Source organism: Muntiacus reevesi, chromosome 2 (genome assembly GCF_963930625.1).
Source record: "Muntiacus reevesi chromosome 2, mMunRee1.1, whole genome shotgun sequence".
Classification (NCBI taxonomy): domain Eukaryota; kingdom Metazoa; phylum Chordata; class Mammalia; order Artiodactyla; family Cervidae; genus Muntiacus; species Muntiacus reevesi.
In genome coordinates, this window is record NC_089250.1 from 152,092,939 (window position 1) to 152,113,978 (window position 21,040).

The window sequence follows — 21,040 nt, forward strand, 5'->3', positions numbered from 1 at the left end:
TGTTATTCTGTAATTACCAGTCAACAGATTTCTTGAGTGTTCTAGGACCAGAAGTCTTCATTTTCTTTAAATCTTCTAGAAAAGTGAAATGGCCCACAAGAGGCCAAGACGAATGCACTGGCTTCTGTCTGCTACCTGACACATAACGAGCTGGGTCTACAACTCTGGAAAGTTCCACATGTACAGAGAGTCCACAAAGGGGACCCATAACAGGCGCTCTTCTCTGTTTTAGAAAATTCTTTTACTCTGGGAATTTAGAGCCAGGATCCCAGCTCACTGACAAACATCTGCTGTTCAGTGATAGTACCATCTGGTATTTCAGCTCCTTGCTATATTATAAAAGCTCTTTGTAGCTGCCTTCTCAAATTAATTATTCTATAACAACTTGTTTTCTGGAAGCACAGGCCAAATAGCGTAGTTTTGCTGAAAGCTCTTAATTCAATGCTTTGCCCCATGTAGAATGGGCATTTCGAAGCCTTCCCCTGGTCGTGGTCTGAAGTGTTTCAAGCCATTGTATTTGGAGGAATGTGGGGCGGAGGGAAATGCATACTAATAGCTGGAGTAAGTGGCTTGGGAAAACATGTGTTTATCTGCATTTCACAAGCTCATGAACATGCATGGCCTAATTTAAATAATTTATTTAGAGGGATGATTATGATAATACAGGCTAAGCTATATCTGTCATAGGAGCTTAAAAAGTACTTCCTAGAGTAGTGATTGCTTTTAATATAACTATACCACCCCACTCAATTACCAGCTTCTTCGATGATTGATCCCACCATTCAGTTTACAGCAGGGCCACGAAGTTCCATGCTGTGGGAGCAGCTAAGTCTGGGTGATACAATGAAATGAGCACTGGACAGTCACTAACGAACCAAGGGAGGTTCAGTAAGTCACTTGGTCACTGTAGGTCTGTTTTCTCATTGGTACATAAGCTACCTGACCTATCACACCCCAGGCTGTTGTGACACTCAAATGAGAAAAGAGTATCAAGACATAGTGCAATCAGAAATGACCAATATGCTCATATGCCAAATTTTATCCATTTATCTTTTTCTTACAGATCAGATTCTAATGAAGTAAAGTACCTGTTGCTGCAACTCTGCAGCAAGATGCTTAACCTGTAAGTCTGTGGTTTGGGGACCAATTGTCTCATCCCACACCAAACTCTCTGTTCAGAATACGGTATACTTGGTTTTAGCATTTGGCTACACAATGGCAGTATGAATTGGCACAATGATTCTTCACCTTGGTGGTGTGTTAGAACTACGTAGGATTCTTTTTTCTAATTGAAGTGTAGTTAATTTACAATGTTGTGTTCATTTCTGGTGTACAGAAAATTGATTCAGTTATAGATATGCGTGCATGTTTGTTCAGTCACTTCAGCCATGTCAGACTCTTTGTGATCCTATGGACTCTAGCCTGTCAGGCTCCTCTGTCCATGGGATTCTCCAGGCAAGAATACTGGAGTGGGTTGTCTGCCCTCCTCCAGGGAATCTTCCCAATCCAGGGATCAAAACCACATCTCCTGCATTGCAGGAGGATTCCTTACCACTATCACCATCTGGGAAGCCTGTGTGTGTATGTATATGTGTATGTGTGTATGTATATATATTTTTTTCTAATATAGTTTATTACAAGACAGTAAATATAGTTCCCTGTGCTATACAGTAGTACCTTCTTGTTTATCTCTTTTATACATAGTGAAAGTGAAAATCGCTCAGTCACATCTGACTCTTGAGACCCCATGGACTACACAGTCCATGGAATTCTCCAGGCCAGAATACTGGAGTGGGTAGCCTTTCCCTTCTCCAGGGAATCTTCCCAACCCAATGATCGAACCCAGGCCTCCCGCATTGCAGGCGAATTCTTTACCAGCTGAGCCATAAGGGAAGCCCAAGAATACTGGAATGGGTGGCCTACCTCTTCTCCAGTGAATCCTTCCAACCTGGGAATTGAACCGGGGTCTCCTGCATTGCAGGCGTATTCTTTACCAATTGAGCTATATAGTAGTATCTGCTAATCCCAAACTCCTAATTTATGCTCCTGTCTGTGAGTTTGTTTGTTTTGTAAATAAGTTCATTTGTGTCATATTTGAGGTTCAACATATGAATGATAATCATATAATATTTGTCTTTCTCTGTCTGATTTACTTTACTTAGTATTATAATCTCTAGGTCCATCCATGTTGCTGCAAATGACATTATTTGATTTTTTTTGTCCGAGTGTATTCCATTGTGTATATATATTAATAGTACATCTTCTTTAGTCATTTTCTGATGAACATTTGTCACCTAGGGTTCTTTAAATATGCCACACCCAGGCCTCAAATAATCAGAATTTCTGATGGCATGGCCCAGGCATCTCTATGTTTTTAAGTATATCAGTTGATTCAAATGCACAGAGAAGAATGAGAACCATTCATTCAGAGGAAAGAGCAGCAACCCGGAGTCAGACATACATGGCTGCACCAATCTGCTGGCAATGTGACTTTGAGTTGAGATCTCTGAACCTCAGTTTATAATGTGTAGAATGGGAAGGGAGGACTGATAACTTTCAGAGTTTTGTGAGGGTACAGGATCCATTATGTGAATTGCTCAGCTCAGTAGTTTTTAGCTGTTATTATTATATACTGACTTTTACTGTGTACTCTTTTCCTGAGTGTGATTGCAGGGGATTGTGGGGGTTCACATCTGAAGCATAAACTTTTTGAGGACAAAGACTGTGGTTTACTTTTCCTCTCAATCCCTTATGCTCCTAGCACAGTACTGAGCATACAGTAAAGAGGCATAACAACTATAATAGCTATTCTGATTAATTTATTGACAGGAAACTCAAAATCATCTTTAGCTCTGTCAAATATATTTTAAAAAATCAGAATTGCATTCTAGCAACTCACTTCAGCTTTTGATAAAATTCATAACATTTGGTCATCTAAGCCACAAAACCTTTTCTATAATCAGACAATGAATGCATCAGCTTAGTTGTTATATTTAGAGAACTATCAGGTTTGTCCCAAAGTATTTCATTTGACACAAGGCCACAGGAAGAAAGTTGCATCTGTTGTGAAGGCAGGACCTGGCTTTCGTTTCTGAAAGAACTAATGTAGGTATCATGTTCTAGAGGCTGAGTCAATTGGAAAGCAGTCAGTATAGATACCCAGGTGCTTGGATGCGTGAACCTGGGAATTGACTGGGCTTGTGAAGGTGGCATGGACAGAGACTCTGGGGAAAAGGTGGGGAATCAGAGCGTATTCATTACTATGTCAAAGCAGAAAGGAGCTGTTTACACATCCTTTCTGGCTTAAGCTCAGATTGTCTTAGATGTAGAGCAGAGGTCACACTCTCTCAGCTAAATATGGTCCATCACCACAGGAGCATCCCTGCTGCTCCCTGCACTGTGTTGGGCAGCGGGCATGAGGTTGAGCAGACCAGCAGTCTGTAGACGTGTTCTGTGCAGTCAATGTTTTCAGTTCACACAGTGTTTTAAAACATAACACAACTAGCAAGGTGCTACTCTGGATTGTAACAGAATTCAGCACCATCATCACCTTCTGTGCCGTCTGCCTGCCCCTGAATGATTCTGAGTTTGCAAACTCAAGTTAAACCCTGTCGATAACCACAGAGAACAGCTGTTGTTTCTGTCAAGTGTTGTCAATAAAATGCTCTTCATTTTCTTGCACATTCCAAGTTTCATTCCGGTGTTCTTTAAGATTCTCCCCACCCCACCCCACCCCACCCCCGAAGGTAATGGTGATTCAGACCTAGGAGAGAATAGAGATATGGTTCTTATTCTGAGTCATTCGTCACAGGGCCTCCAGGGAGCTCTGGAATATGTGCCATGGGTATGCCTGGGAGTTGGGGATCTGGGGTGTTGTACCAAAGCATATGGTTGAAAGAAGTCAGCCGCAAACTGGAGGTCAAGGAATACTAAGGGCCCAGAGACGTAGCTTACAAATACATCAAGTCAAAACTCAAGTGCTCTGAGCACCAAGATGTGGACCAGAATGAGAGGCAGGGTCTGCCTCCCTCAGAAGTCTCCAGCGTACCATCCTCTCTCATAGGGTTGACCATGGGCATGAAACAGGGTATATGACAGTGTATGTATTGATATGTGTTTTACCTGGAAAAGAACGGCTATCACCAGCTCAAATATCAAGTATATATCTAGTTCTAAAAAGTTGCCACTCTTTACATTTTCTCTCAGGTCTCAGGAAAAGCACCTTTGTTAGAGTAATTAGCCAAATAACTAGGCCTAATATGGGAAAAAATATGGAGGGTCATTTTGAAAGAGATGACTCTCTGGGCTGATGTCTTTTTACTTATTGGATTTCCATTAATACATTATTACCCTGTAACTATTTTCATAATGGGTTTTTAAAATTTTGATTTTTACTCATGACTCTTATAGCATGAAATCCATGGTTGTAATGCCACAGTTTTGTCCTTTTTGCATTCCTTTCCCATTTTTTCCCAAATGTACCATATATTGCATTATGTCTGCAATGTAATACAGTTGTGACTGTGCCATATAATCTATCATAAAATTTTTCTGTTATAAAAGTACTGTTTTTATATTTATGAAGACAATATTTTTCTATGGCAAAGTTATCTTTTATTAACATTAAAATGATATTAGCATAATATGCATATACCATTTGCATAAAATTCATTTACACTAACCTAACATTCCATTGCATTTACCTAAGATAAATCACCTAAAACAGGTTAAATGCTTTCATGCACATTTCACTTGTTTCCAATTGTTTGGTTTTTTTAAAAAACTCTGTGTGTGTGTGTGTGTGTGTGTGTGTGTGTGTGTGCGCGCGTGTGTGCTCAGTCATGTCCAACTCTTTGTGACCTCATGGACTGTAGCCCTCCAGTCTCTTCTGCCCATGGGATTTTCCAGGCAAGAATACTGGAGTGGGTTGCCATCTTCTACTCCAGGGGATCTTCTCAACCCAGGGAAAACCTGTGTCTCCCACATCTCCTGGGTTGGCAGGCAGATTCTTTACCACTGTGCCACCTGGGAAGCCCAAAAGGCTTATTACTTCTTTATAATTACAGCCATCCCTTGGTATCTGCAGAGAATCGGTTCCAGGACCCCCATAGATACCAAAATCTGTGGATATTATGATGTAACACAGTAGGCCTTCCATACTCAGGGCTGAGGATTCTGGATACAGGAAACAGCTGATTTAGAATACATCCCACAAGTTGGATTACTGAATCAATGATTTTGAATGTGAAACAAGACTTGTTAAGTTTATAAAGAATTTCCCTCTTAAGTTTCATATTTTAAGACTCAAACTTTCCAGGAAAGTAGGCAAAGCACAAATTATTTCACCCATTTTACAGGCAGAAATACTGAGCCAAAGAGAGATTAAATGACTTTTCCAAAACAGATGAATCACAGTGGCAGAATAAGGCCTGAAACAAAAGTCTTCTAATATTTGGCTTTTCCTTCTAAACAAGAGACATCAGGAGATTTTTTGTTGGACTTTATTTTTTAATTGTCATTATTATTTCCCAAGTTTATAATTTTTCTTTCTTTTGTTATATTTCAGAGGAAAGGTAGCAAGGAAGGAGAGAAGGCAAATTTTGTTTAATAAAGGTCAGTAATAATAAAATTCAAACGAAGATAATGAGGAAATTTATGTTGTGTTGTTCAGTTGCTCAGTCCTATAAAGCTCAGTAATGATAAAATTCAAAAGAAGATAATGAGGAAATTTATGTTGTTTTGTTCAGTTGCTCAGTCCTATCTGACTCTTTGCAACCCCATGCACTGCAGCAAGCCAGGCTTCCCTGTCCATCACCAACTCCCAGAACTTGCTCAAACTCATGTCCATTGAGTCAGTGATGCCATCCAACCATCTCATGCTTTGTCGGTCCCTTCTCCTCCTGCCTTCAGTCTTTCCCAGCATCAGGGTTTTTTCCAATGAGGCAGCTCTTCCCATCAGGTAACCAAAGGATTGGAGCTTCAGCATCAGCATCAGTCCTTCCAATGAATATTCAGAATTGATTTCCTTTAGGATTGACTGGTTTGATCCCCTTGCAGTCCAAGGGACTCTCAAGAGTCTTCTCCAGCACTAATAACCGAGCCCTTTAATATTCCAGACTGGAGAAGGGACTGGCTACTCATTCCACTGTTCATGCCTGGAGAATCGCATGGACAGAGGAGCCTGGTGGGCTACAGTCCATAGGGTCCCAAAGAGTTGGACACAACTGAGCGACTAACCCACTAATTTTCCGGGCACAGTGCTAAGTGATTTACATCAGTGGTGTGTGCTGGGGCAGCAAACTGATTGTATGGAAATCTTCCCACCTTGAAATGGCCCTGGCAGAAGCATTTACACCATGGAAATCAGTACATGCTAACCTTTCCATCTCAACTGGAAAAGCTGATTGTTAAACATTCACTGGCACATCCCATGAAATGAATTGTTTCATTTAATTGCTCCAAACAAGCCTATTTTACAATGGTAATCCTCATTCTCAGGTGAAAAGACTGAGGCCAGAGAGGGTAAATAATTTCCTGGCATTAAACAGCTATGCAGTAGCAGATTTGGAATCTACACCAGGCAGTCTGATTCCAAAAATTAAACACTTAACCACCAAACAACACTGTTTCCTATTCATCCAAAAAAATACAGATAGTTAGAAAATATTCTGAGATGATTGGGGGCAGATTCTAGGATGTAGATTTTGATTTTGCTTTATTTTCCACACTCAAGTGAATAACAGTCCAACTGTAACCCTTTGAGACGGGTTGATGGTAAAAACAAAAAGCAACTAAAAAAAAGAGTCTCCACTTTTCATGAATGAGTCATGTGTTCCAAAGGCATGAGTATCTTGCCCAAGGTGACTAAATGAGTCAACAGCCCACACAGCCAACTCAGTCCATCAGCCTCCACTGATTCCCACAATGAGTGAGCGAAAAGCCTCGGGCTTGTGAAAATGGAGATGGATGATCAGTCTATTTCAGCAGTGAAATGCCATGTAACTTGACTGTTGTATCTAGTATTGAACAACCATAATTTCCTTTATGTAAATCATTCCCTATTCCCTTAAAGATAGTAGACTTTCTTGTTAATATTGTTGTTCTTCATGCATGCCAGCTATGCCAGAACTAGTTATTCAGTGGCTTTTCTTTGCATAATTATTCTACTTTGCTCTTACTCTAGATGATTTACATAAAATCGGCTTATTACTTTTGCAGATGTAGAGAAATCAAGATGAAAGCCAACAATGGATAATAGCAGCTAATAAAAGGAACTTATTTCAGGCAATTATTTGCAATATAAAACCAAATACATTTGGTGTGTCAACTGCAGGCCGAAAAAAAAATCCAAAAAGACCCCAGCATTTCTGGGGGCTTAGAAACTACCTATCAGTCATATGAGCTATGTAACTGGTCTTTTTGTTACTTAGAAAACAGAGATTTGGGAAAGAGTTTATTAACTATAAATGAGAATTGCCATTGAAATAACTTCTATAAAATGTATGTAAGTAAAATTACTCAATATTTGTAAAATATTTTACAGCTTTTGGAAGGGTTTGGATAGCCAAAGCCTTGGAATACAACTTTAGAGAGATAATAGTAGTCAAGGTCGTACAGCTCTCCAGTCAAGAGGGAACTCAGTCCTTCCTACCTGAGGGCCAGTTCATTTCTCATTCTACCAGTACCGCTTATTATCTCTGGATTCAGGAGTCACATTTAAGGTGCATAAAATAGACATTTAGTTGCCAAATCAATGATCTTTAAGAGATGGGCACACTTATCATTGAATTTTTTCTTATTTACTCTCATTGACTTCATGGGACACCTTTTCACTGAAATATTCTCAGATGCATGATTTGGTATGAAACAGAGATCATGAACCCAACTCCTACCCAACATCTCCCAAATTTCTCTGACAAATTCTCACCAGTCTCTTACTTACTATTTTTGCAAGTAAATTGTTTAACTGTATCTTTGGGAAAGTGTCTAAGACACTTTTTCTTAATATGAGTCAAAACTGGTCTTTGACCTCAGTTTAGGAGAGTCTTCTGAAGTTACACAAAGATATACTTATATATACAGAAAGAATGATAGAGCCAGTGATTTTAACATTCACTCCAGCACTAAAAGTTCTACTTGAAAACTCTTAACCTTTTGAAATTCCTGTATGTAATCCCTGCTACAGGCTTTTTTTTCCTTAAGTATATCTAAATGCTTTTCTTCCTATAGAGTCCAAAGGATAATTGTATGATGTGGAGTCCAGGTTCTTCACTAGACCAGACACCTTTAGTTTGTCACTTAATTAGTCAATAAAGTAAAGAACTTCAGAACTCTTTATGATGTATCAAACCACAACTCCATCTAAAATATTGGCTCTTAGTGGAGAAAGCAACCAAGCAAGTTTCAATGGTGAGAGGACAGAGACTTATTTTAGGTAATCTGTTTTGGGAAGATGATTGCTGGGAGCATGTGTTTCACCTTGTTTAATGGTTGTGGTGATTCATTTAGTGGAGAGAGAATGGAAAATTGCTCAAAAATATGGAATATATGTGAAATGAGCAATTAAGGACTCTGGCAGACAGACTTGGGCAGTATCAGTAAGTAAAGGAATCACTGTACTTTAAAAAGTAAAGGGTTTCAAGTAGAACAAAATAAATGAATTTAATAAGTGTAGAAAAAAATCTGTACAGGTCAAGATACAATGAGAAAACATGCAACATAGAAAAAAGTTATAGAATTCCTGTACTGGGGTCATCAAAGAGCGGTACAAATTAAGTAGCCATAGATTTTGATTTATCAGCTGAACTGCTTTTCTTCTCCATGACTCTCAGAGACTCCCTACCTCTGAAAATAATAGTAAAACAATCAAAACCATGTGAATATATAACAACAGAAAGCATACGCTGATAAGGTCCAAATCTCAGCTTGCTTCCTCGGAGAAATATGTTGAGAGAGTTTGAGAAGGATTCCTGCTGTAGAAAAAGGAAGTAGTAACACAGTGGGTAGATTTTGGTTTGTGATAATTCATTGCTCTGAGCTTTGTTAGGGAACTTCTTGGACATTGCAGATCTATTGTATCTTTCATAGATTTTCCCTCATGCTCAGTGTAGATAAAAATAAAATATCTTATGCTCCACATTGTCTCCCCAGTCATCTGATTCCACTGCTGCATGGAGAAACTCCCCAGGTGGAGAAGCCTTTTAAATTTGAAGGTCCATAAAGGGGGATGACTAGGAAGAGCAATTTTTTTATCACTGCTAATTTTAAGAACACTTGGGGCTGAAATTATTTACTAAGGAGAGGCACCTCAGTACTTAGTTTTAGTGCAGGTGATTATATTGGGATAATCCAGTGGAGATTTTTTAAGATGCAGAGAAAATTACTTAGTTATTCCTCATTCCAAAGGCAAAGCATATAAATTTTCCTGTAAACCCTTCTGAGTTTTCATATCTGCGTGTTTTCATTTAGCTGTATTTTGCAGAATGGAGCATATTCTGCACCTACTATTTTGTAACTTACTTTTTCATTTAATATATGATGAATATTTTTCATGCCATTAAGTATTCCTTTAAAATTTGATGTTGTATGGCCACACTATTTCTGCAATTTGTTTAGTCACTGTCCTATTATTAGATTTTATGTTGTTTCCTATTGTTCCCAATATACTTGTTCATAAATATTTGTGTGTCTATGACTCATTTGTTAGGATAAATCCCTTTGTGGAGAAATACTGGATAAAACAGAATGAACAGTTTTAGCTTTTAATACTTACTGCCAAATGGCTGTTTCCATGGTCTATTGCCAAGACTGAGTATTAACATTTTTAAAAAATGGAAATTTGATAGGTCAAGCACAACATTTCATATGGTTTTTCTAAGATTAATAGTGAAGATGATTATATAATTTGTCCTTTTGGACATTTTCTAAGCTGCTCATTCATGCTCCATAGAATAATAATAATCTGTCACTTGGCTAGAGCACTCAGACATCGCTGACTCCAGTGTTTCTCCTGAGTCAGTAGGGAGACTGGTGACTGAAACTTAGGCCAGAAAGAGAAAGTCAACCACAGCTCTGACAGTGGCTTGCTACAGCATTTGGCAAGTTAATTCTTACCTGTACCCTATTTTCCCCATCTGAGAAATAATAACCTAAACCTGTACTCTGTAATCTTATGGGATAGAATGACCCTTTCCTAGTCTAAGGGCTTCCTTGGTGGCTCAGTGTTAAAGAATTTGCCTGCAGTGTGGGAGACGGAAAGAAACATGTTTGATCCCTGGATCAGGAAGATCCCCTTGGGGAGGAAATGGCAACCCACTCCAGTATTCTTGCCTGGGAAATCCCATGGACAGAGGAGCCTGGCGGGCTACAGTCCATGGGATCACAAAGAGTTGGATACAACTGAGCGCGAGCGCGCACACACACACACACACACACACACACACACACACACACACACACACACACCCCTTCATCTAAATCCTATATTCTACATCTACAGAATGAATTTAGAAGAAATGAGTATATGATCCAGATCTGAAGCCTCAACTGCTTTCACATTCTCATCATTTTTTACCCATGGTGTCTGGACATTTTTTTTTTGTCCTCAAAGCATCCAAAGTAGAAAGAGGTTTACAATTCTAGAAAATATAATAAATGCTGAAAAGTTACTGAGAATTTTATACACACCAAGCATGGCACTTAGGACTTCAAATAACACACACCATCTCCTACAACCTCTGAAGATCATTATTTTTTTAGATGAAGAATGTGAGGCTAGAGGAGTTTTTCATAGCCTGCCCAAATTCCCATGGTTACTAAATAAGAGAACTAGGCCTAAAACCTTGGTTTTCTTATGCCATACTTGCTGTGAATATTTTAGGATTGAAGCCTGATTGAAAAGCTATAATTTCCCAATGCCAGTATCTAATGCCAGGTTAAATTCCTTCTGGCTCCTAGGATTTCCCTATGCCATCTTTTTTCCTGACAAGTTGATACGAACTCAAAAAGTGCAAATAACATTTGATATTAGATTAAATTAATATAGTTAGCAGAGTTTATCATTGATTGAAAAACAAGGCAAGCTTCACAAATGCATCATGATATCAAATTTGATATACAACTCATTATTTTCGTTGAAAGTTTGAAACTTGAAACAATGGGGTGCCTTAAAGATGATTTTCAAACTTCTCATCCATGAATATGCAAACTGAGTTAGCAATGGAGAAGTAAGTAGAAACCAAACCTAGAATAAGAATCTAGATCTTTTGATTCTTAGTCCAGTGCTTTTTCTGTTAAAACATTGTGCAACTTGTGACAAGTGATGAATATTCTTGGATTCAGAATATAACTACACAAGCACAAGGAGACATAGCACAAAAGAGTTCCACTAGAGATTATAATAGCATCAAATTGAAAATAACCAACATTTCAAACAATAGAACACTTGATTTAAATAAAAAAGAGTACATTAAAAACCATGAATCCTACCTAGCCATTCAAAATCATAACTTAGAGCTCTATTGTCCTAGGTAGAGGAGCACGATGTATTATTTGAGGGAAAAAAGCTGTATTTACAAAATAGCTTGTAAAGCGTGGCCTGGTACACATGAAATTGCAGACTTACATTCATAGATAATGTGAATTTTGCTAGATGATGGGATTATGATGATTTTTTTTTACTTTTGTCTATGTCCTTGATTCAATATCATTTCAATTGCCTCTAAGAATTTGTTATATAAAACAAAATGCTTTAAAACAAGAAAATGGTTTTTATTCTGTGTACCTTTTAAGATGACCTACAGTAGTGTTTTCTTAAACTTAATCACCTGGAAACCTTGATAAAATACAGATTCTGACTCTACTCACTGTTCAGGGTCTGAGTCGGGGTCAGAGTCTGCATTTAAGCAAGCTCCCAGGTGATACCAATGCTGCTGAATGAAGATCAACACCTTGCATTACAAGGATCTGACAGTTTTTGTTAATTATCCCAGCAGATCTTTTCATCATTCATTCCATATGTAGTTTCTGGCAATCCTGACCTGGAATTGTTTTCCCTTGTTTGTTGATGCTGTAGTGATTTCTAGGTAAATAGAACCCTGGAGCTTTCTTATTTTTCTTTCTGTTAATAAACATAAACACTGGGGGACACTATTTTAAATTGCTGCACACCCATTATACAACTGAAAATAGTACTCAATATTGCTTCTCCCATCAGATAATTTTTATCTTGATATCCTCGGCTGAGAATGTTCTCTGATTTAATGGCATTGGTTGTTTAAACGTATGAACAATTGGGGAGTAATTGTGATTAAAAAAAGAAAACAGCAATTGACAGGCTGCTCAGCAAGTTAAATTGGGTCATAATATGAATGCTAATTCTCAACACACTTCTTAATGTATGATCATGAAGAAAATTAAAGCATGTTAAGGATGACTGAGTATGAGAATGGCCCAAGATTTCTTTTATGAAAGCAAGGTGCCAAAATCCTGTACTTTGGAAAAAAGTTGAATGAAATAGTATCTGTTAGAAGTAATAATGCTATCAACAGTCACACAAAATATGGCTGATACTATCACTATGTTTATCATTCATTGAGTGCTCACTAGGCAGTACTAGGCTGATCAAGTTGATTTGTATGCGTTATTTTATTTAATATCTTATTTACAGTTTGTAAAAGTTCAATAAGTTGTCCAGAGTAACATATCTAGTAAGTGTTAGTCAATATTTCAATTCATATCTGTGTGATTCCAAACTCAAGATCTTAATCACTATGTATACTTTAAGACTCATTCAAAGAATTGAGCACCTGCCTGATGTATCAGGCATTGTTCTAGGTAATAGGGAACATATACTGAATGTACAGAACAATGCCTTCATGGAGCTGACGTTCCAGAAAAGAGAAAGGTAAATGTTCTTACAGATTTGTCTGAGATCTTAATCATTTATCTGTATAATCCAGAGTGAGAAACAGAAAAGTTACTTCTTTCTCTCAGCCTTCATTTCTTCATATGTAGAGTATGGACTTTACACTCTTAAGTTTGCTTTAAGTTCTCAAACTTCTATTCCATTAAATTCAAACCACTAATTTATCTTTACATTTCTTGCTTCAAACTGTCACTAGGCCATCTTATCCATGCCTCTTAATTTCATGTTTTAATGATGTTTCCTTTTCTAATCATTATTGTTATTGATATTATTATTATTATCATTATTAATGACTGTGAATGCCAGGTCAGGCTGCTATGAAATGACTTGGCGGCTTTCCACTGCAGTGTTTATGCCAGCTGCACTCCACCAAGTCACCTCCTCCTACTTGAGCCAGACTGCTGATCTTGCCTGTGGGCTCTTTGCCATTGTCACAGATGGGATCGATACCCTCGACTGAGGACCTCATGTATGAGATTCAAATGCACGCATTGAAAATTACTATGGGATTCTGTACAGTCATTGCCATGAAATGAAACTGTATATGCACCTTGGTTCCAAAAGTCTTTGAGTCTTACCTCAATCCTCTCCTTTAGGAGTTTCACAAGTAGTTATTTCCTGTTCCATATAGGAAAACACTGGGTAGTACTAGAACCAGCACAAAAAAATCTGGGTATGGATTTGCCCTCTAACAGGTCTGCAGAAAATAGGTGTCAGTAAGGCAGTTCATGCCTCTTGATTTGCCAGAGTTTCTCTCAATCATTCATTCACTTACTCTGATAATAATATATATGATTGCCTAGTGTGTATTAGGTACCCTGGGATTATAGAAACTATGATTAAAATAAGGCCTTCTCTTCCAAGAGCCTTACTTATGAAAACATGGCTTCTTAGACAGGCAGAATTATAAGACTAATTTTGGATATTCTAGGTCATTTCTGGTATGAAAAAGCAATACCAAGAATCTAAATGCTTCAGGTACCGATTCATAGAAAAGAATGGAGAGGAAGTCAGAATATTTGTATTTGGTAGCCAAACTATTTTGAAGTGTATAAATATGACTGGTTTATCTGGCAAAGATATAATGATCACTTCCAAAAGTGGAGTAATGATGGGGAGGGGTGTTTTGCTCCTTTGAATTTGGAAAAACCTGTCAGACTGAAATTTCAGAAAAGCAGTAAGTGAAGAAGAGAATGTTACAAATGTTGTCTTTTGTGTAGAGTAAGGATCACTTAGTCATCGGCTTGGAATTATACACATTTCAAATAGGAGCAGTCTACCAATGTCAGAGAAATCACTTTGCTGACAAAGGTCGTTATAGTCAAAGCTATGGTTTTTTCAGTAATCGTGTATGGATGGGAGAGTCGGACCATAAAGAAGGCTGAGCACCAGAGAATTGATGCTTTCGAATTGTGATGCTGGAGGAGACTCTTGAGACTACCTCAGACAGCACAGACATCAAACCAGTCAATCCTAAAGGAAATCAACACCGAATATTCATTGGAGGGACTAATGCTGCAGCTGGAGTTCCAGTACTTTGACCACCTATTGTGAAGAGCCAACTCACTGGAAAAGACTGATGATGGGAACAATTGAGGTCAGGAGGAGAAGAGGACGACAGAGGATGAAGTGTTTGGATGACATCACTGACTCTATGGACATAGTTTGAGCAAACTCCAGAAGATAGTGAATGAAGGACAGGGAAGCCTGGCATTCTGCAGGGGGTCGCAAAGAGTCAGATATGACTTATGCAACTGAACCACAACAAATGTCAAGTTTGATTGAATTCTGTACATATTATCATCCCTTTTGAGATTTCCAGTGCCTCCTGGGCACGCGTGAGTTCCCAGTCTCTCAGTTGCATCCAACTCTTGTGCAACCCTATGGACTATATAGCCCCCAGGCTCCTCTGTCCCTGGGATTTTCCAGGCAAGAATCCTGGAGTGGGTTGCCATTTCCTGCTCCAGGAGATCTTTCCAACCGAAAGACTGAGCCCACGTCTCCTGTGTCTCCTGCATTGGCAGGTGGGTTCTTTACCGCTGCACCACCTGGGAAGCCCGTATCTCATGTTAGTATCAACTGAAAATGCTGGGACAATACAAAAAGCAACTACTTGAGGACCCAGAGAAGTTAATAATAAGAAAATTGAGGAATGGAGACAAAACTTTAGGGACCAATGGGAAGATGTAAGTTTCTCAAGTTTTTCCTCTATTTCTGAGGTTAGCCTGAGGGCTACCTCAGTGCTTGACTGGGTTGTGTGGGAGCAAAGCAAAATCTCTGAGAGAAACTGTCTTTCTGGACAGAGGACCAGGAAAAGGAGCCCCTGTAAACCTTAGATTATGGGGGGAATGAATATTTTTGTTTTGTCTCTCTCTTTTTTCTCAGATCACTTGTCCAGAGGCAGCCCTAAACACAGCAAGAGCTCTGGAAGCAGAATAGTCACCTAAAACCCCAAGAGAAAAGCCTATTTCCCTCTATACAGAAGAATTTCGAAAAAGAGACCTGTGGTTCAAAGAGTGTGGAGAAATCCCATTCTTTTTCTCTCCCTTTTCTCTCTCTGCTTTGACTCCAGGGTAACCCCAACCACATGGAGCAGTGTAGAAATAAGGGTGGGTGAAATTCCAAAAATGAGTACTATGTTTCTAGTAAGATGACTAGGAAACTAGGAGCAAGAGAATGAGAGGGAAATCCCAGAAGAGAAAACTGGAAAAGAGTGTCCCCTATTTCTGTCATGAACAAATTCCAGGCTCAACCCCCAAGATACACATGCTTAGGATAGAACGCAAGGAGCATAGAAAAGGCTTTGAAAACTGAACTAACATTGGAATCTCCACACACAACATTAAGCAGAACTCATGGGCTGACCATAATTGAATTATTTTCTTATAAAACAAATAGGGAGTTCCCTGGTGGTCACGTGGTTAGGACTCAATCTTTTACTGCCTTGGCCCAGGTTCAATCCCTGGTCAGGAAACTGAAATCCCACAAATCACAGAATGCAGCCTAAATAAATAAAAAAACAAAATCAGCAGTCTTCAGGTGCATTTATATAATACCAAGAATCTAACATACTATTCACAATGTCCAGAATATAATCCAAAATTACTTTTTAAAGAACCCCCAAAATGCTCAATTCTCAAGGGAGAAGACAGATGCATCAACAGATGCTAATCCATGATGCCCGAGATGTTAAAATTATCAAAGACTTTTAAAAGCAGTTATTATAATCAGCTTCAGAAATAAAAGTAAAATTGCTTGGAATTAATGGAAAGATATATGAGTTCTCTGCAGATAATCAGAAACTAAAAAAGAATCAAATTGGAATTTCAGTACTGAAAATAATAGTATCTGACATAAAATATTAACTGAATGGGCTTAACTGAATAATGAAGATTACAGAGGAATGAGTTATTGAACTTTAAGATGTAACAATAGGAATTTTCTAATCTAAAATACAGAAGAAAAGGTTGAAAAAAATGAACAGAGCCTTTGGAAGTTGTGGGACATAAAAAGAGATTCTAATGTTCATTTGAGAATATGAAAAAGGAAAAAAGAAAGATACGGGGATAGAAAAAATTAAAGAAATGAGTCAAAAACTAAAATTTGATAGGAGTGTGAAGAATCAGACTGTTTGCAACTCTTGTGTAGCAAAAACATAAGAAAATGTGTGTTTCATTGATGGACCTAAACTGAAAGCTTTCTTGATAAATTGAGAACTGCAGAAGGTACTTTTCCTGGACTTACTTAACTCTAAACCACCATTCAAGGACTGAGAATGGTTAATCTCTTCAGAGCACTTTTCTGGACTTTAGAACCTCTTTTTAAGAACTGGAAACAACTTAGTAGAGTATCTTATTTGCCCTCAAATTCTCTGTTTATCGTTCCCATTCATCCTATTTCACCTTCAGAATTCTTACTGTCAGAAGTTTAAAGCAATCAGTTTTCGTTCATTTGCTTTAATGTATTTGGTTGTGCCAGGTCCTAGCTGCAGCATGCAGGATCTTTCATTGAGGCATGTAAACTCTTGGTTGCAGCATGTGGGATCTAGCTACCTGGATTGGGAGTGTGGAATCTTAGCCACTGGACCACCAGGGAAGTCCCACAATCAGTTTTGGATGGCCTTTCTTACTATAGCGAGAATAAAGCTTTCTCTTCTCTCATTTATTGGTGGGGATCTTAATCTAGAATCCCAAACATCAGTATATACCAATTTCTTGTTTATAAGAAGGAACTAAAAATATATACTAGATTTTCTCCTGGTTCTAACTACATTCAAAGCCTTCAGAGAATTTTTCATATGAAACTGCCACTTGCATACTAGGCCCTCATCACCAACCACTTCAGCGTCCTACCTGTCCCATGTTTCTAGGTCTATTTCCTTACAACTTACCTATCATAGCTAACCAAGAGACATTTTAAGATGAAAGTATGACCATGTCACCCTACAGTTAAAAATTCTCTCTGTACATTTTGTTGATACAAGTTCTTTGTTAGATATGTTTTTACAGATATTCTCAACCAGAATGCGGCATACTTTTTCATCTTCTGATGACTAGAATTTTTTTATTTTAGTTAAATTGAATTTATTGTTTCTCTTCTTATGTTTTTAATGATTTTTGTGTTCTAAGAAATCTTTCCTATTCTAAAGTCATGAAAATATTCTACTTGTATTCTAGAAGTCTAATGGTTCTGGTAGTAGTGTTTAAGTGATCCATCTCAAATTAAATTTTCATGTAAGATAGGAAACAAGGTTCATTTTTTTCTGTCCAGCTTCCTAAATACTCCAGAACCATTTGTCAAAAAGGCTTTTATTTCTGTGTTAAATGTGTTTGTGATCATTTCTAGTCACTTTTGTTCCATTAATCTACTTGTCTCTGCTTATTCCAGTGTGTTATGATTTATGACAGTGAATCTTAGCACTAATTTGTTTGACATCTGGAAGTTGTAATGAATAATATAGCAAACACAATTTCACTTCCTACTCAAAGATCAGTGGTCTTCTCCACAAGTAACATCCCAGGAGAAATACACACCTCTGCAACTCCAGGATAACTGCATCACTCACAAAACTGTCCATAAAACTCATCATCCAGGTTTCTCAGGGTCTGACTTATTTTCCCAGCCCCCTTTTAGAATAATGTTTATAACATCAGAGACTCCAGAACATTGTTGAAACCTCAGCTACCATCTGGTTATCACCTAGGAGCAGTGAGTAACTCTCCTTTGTTGCATGGTAGTCCTGAGATATTGCTTCTTTTCCATCTTAATGGATGATTAGTAAGCTGGAAGACTAGTCATTAATCATTAGTCTAGGTAGTAATGGTCATTACTACCATTATGAAATAGCTTTTCAAGCAAAAACTAAGACAGGAAGATCTGTGCATTTTCCTGAGTATTCATTTCAGATTGGTCTGAACAAAGGATTGTATAGACATTATTCTAGGGAACAATTTCACATTGTCTCTAGGACTGAATCAGGTGACCTGTCTGTAATGGAGCCTATTAGTCTTCTGCATTCACTTCTAAAATCTTATTATGATAGAAAAAGCCTATCCAAATCACCTTCAATTGCATCCAGACTTCAAACGTAATTTCATATCTGCTTTTAATCTAGCGTATAGCTTCCAGATAAGTTTCTCTGTCTTTCTTGTAAAGATAGTGATTATTCATAAGAAATAGATGATTATGTCAATATTTCCCTTACCACATAGATTGAAAGCATGCATCTCTTCCGTGTAAAAAATGTAGGGTGTGTGTTTCCATAATTACAAATATACTCCTACTTCTTTTCCTCCTGCTGAGATCAATCTTTCTGGAAAGCTCTTATTGACAGCTTACAATCACTGTGCAAATGATAGGTCTAGAAAATTAAAATAGCTGTAATACAGTGGCAGTGGATCTTCCAGTGTATATGATGAGAAACTACAATAGCAGCTTCCCTAATTCTTTCACCATAAAATATCCACTAATGTTACTCTAAAATTTAGTGTTACTTGTAAATTTCATAGCCAAGTTGGAAAGGAGTGAGCTTGCAAAGACACTGGACAGGTACTGTAAGTGAAGGAGCAATAGAAAGATCATCACCTCATGTTAAATATTTTCTTCTCTCTTGTCTTGGCAGTAACATTAGCTCTGCCTTCTCTGCTGTATATACTATAATTTACTTTAAATTTATGAAATAGACTAGGAGTTTTAGAGTCTTACATTCTATGGGAGGTACATGGAAGTCTCCATCTGTCACTCTTTCTACTCCAGTTCATGCTGATCCATCCCATCTCTCAACAACTACAGCACTGGCAGAGAGTTCTGGACTTCAATATATCTGGTCTCAGACTGTTTTATTAATAATTAATCTTTACTCTTTCACAGAAGGTTTAACTCCTTGAAAATTGGAACCATGTCTCTTGTTTCTTTGCCAATGATCTTAGCTTTATGTTAGCCATTAAGTGGGTGTCCAATAACTCTTCATATATTGATTAAAAAATAATAATTTTAGCTAACATACATTCAGCTCTGATATGTGTCAACCTTAACTAATCCTCATGGCAATTGAATTATATTATTATCCTACTTATACAGATAAAAAGGCTGATATTTAGTGAGAGTAAATGGCTTACTGAAAATTGCATAGCTTGCAATAAGAGTGAAAGAACTATATTTTATGGCAATAGACAAAGAGGCTACTGTCCATAGACAGTAAACATTGTTAGGAAAATTTTTGGTCATAATTTCTCTTTATATTTCCCTTCAGAAATGTAGCTGTAAATACTGAATTAGGCTAGATTTGTTGGATTTTTGTCAAATAATAGAACAATCTAGACATTATCATTCATGGCTCTCTCAAATTACTATAAAGAAAAAAACTTAAACAACCAGTGAGGATTAGTGATGAAAGTATAATGGAGCCTAAAGATAATAAGTTAATTATTCTTCCCAGCCCCATTTCCCATTAGCTGCATCCTGACTTCTAGTTCTTAAAGAGGTTTATAAAACAGTGCAAAGCATTCTCTCAGGAATTTATGTCCACTGTCAAAACAAAGGATTAAATTTGCCTGGTGTCATCTTCAGTTGACTCTGGCAGGGCTTAGCTATCTCTAAAAGAAGAAGGGAGAATCTTAAAATATTTTGAGCTGGTATATTTACATAAACCATGTTGTGTATATACCCCATTCATGGAGTTGAGCTCTTGAGAAACAAAATAAATTGTTTCCTTAGAGGAAGTTCTTCTGGTAGAAAGCAGAGGTTTCTATTGGTGTAAACAGCAAAATTCAGACTTAAGTTGAAGAAAGTGGGGAAAACCACTAGGCCATTCAGGTAAGACCTAAGTCAAATCCCTTACAATTATACAGCGTAAGTGACAAATAGATTCAAGGGATTAGATCTGATTGACAGAGTGCCTGAAAAACTATGGATGGAGGTTTGTAACACTATAAAGGAGGTGATCAAAATCATCCCCAAGAAAAAGAAATGCAAAAAGGCAAAAAGGTTGTCTTAGGAGGCCTTACAGATAGCTGAGAAAAGAAGAGAAATGAAAGGCGAAGGAGAAAAGAAAGGTATACCCACCTGAATGCAGAGTTCCAAAGAATCGTAAGGAGAGGTAAGAAAGCCTTCTTAAGTGAACAATGCACAGAAATAGAGGAAAACAAAAGAATGGAAAAGACTAGAGATCTCTTCAAGAAAATTAGACATACCAAGGGAACATTTCATGAAACGATGGGCACAATAAAGGATAGAAATGGTATGGACCTAACAGAAGCAGAAGATATTAAGAAGAGGTGGCAAAAGAAGAAGAGCTACACAGAAGAGCTATACAAAAAAGATCTTAATGATGCAGATAACCACAATGATGTGATCACTCCCCTATAGCCAGACATCTTGGAGTACGAAATCAAGAAGGCCTTAGAACACATTAATATGAACAAAGCTAGTGGAGGTGATGGAATTCCAACTGAGCTATTTCAAATCCTAAAAGATGATGCTGTAAAAGTGATGCACTGAATATGCCAGCAAATATGGAAAACTCAGGAGTGGCCACAGGACTGGAAAATTTTCATTTTCATTCCAGCTCCAAAAAAGGGCAATGTCAAAGAATGTTCAAACTACCACACAATTGCA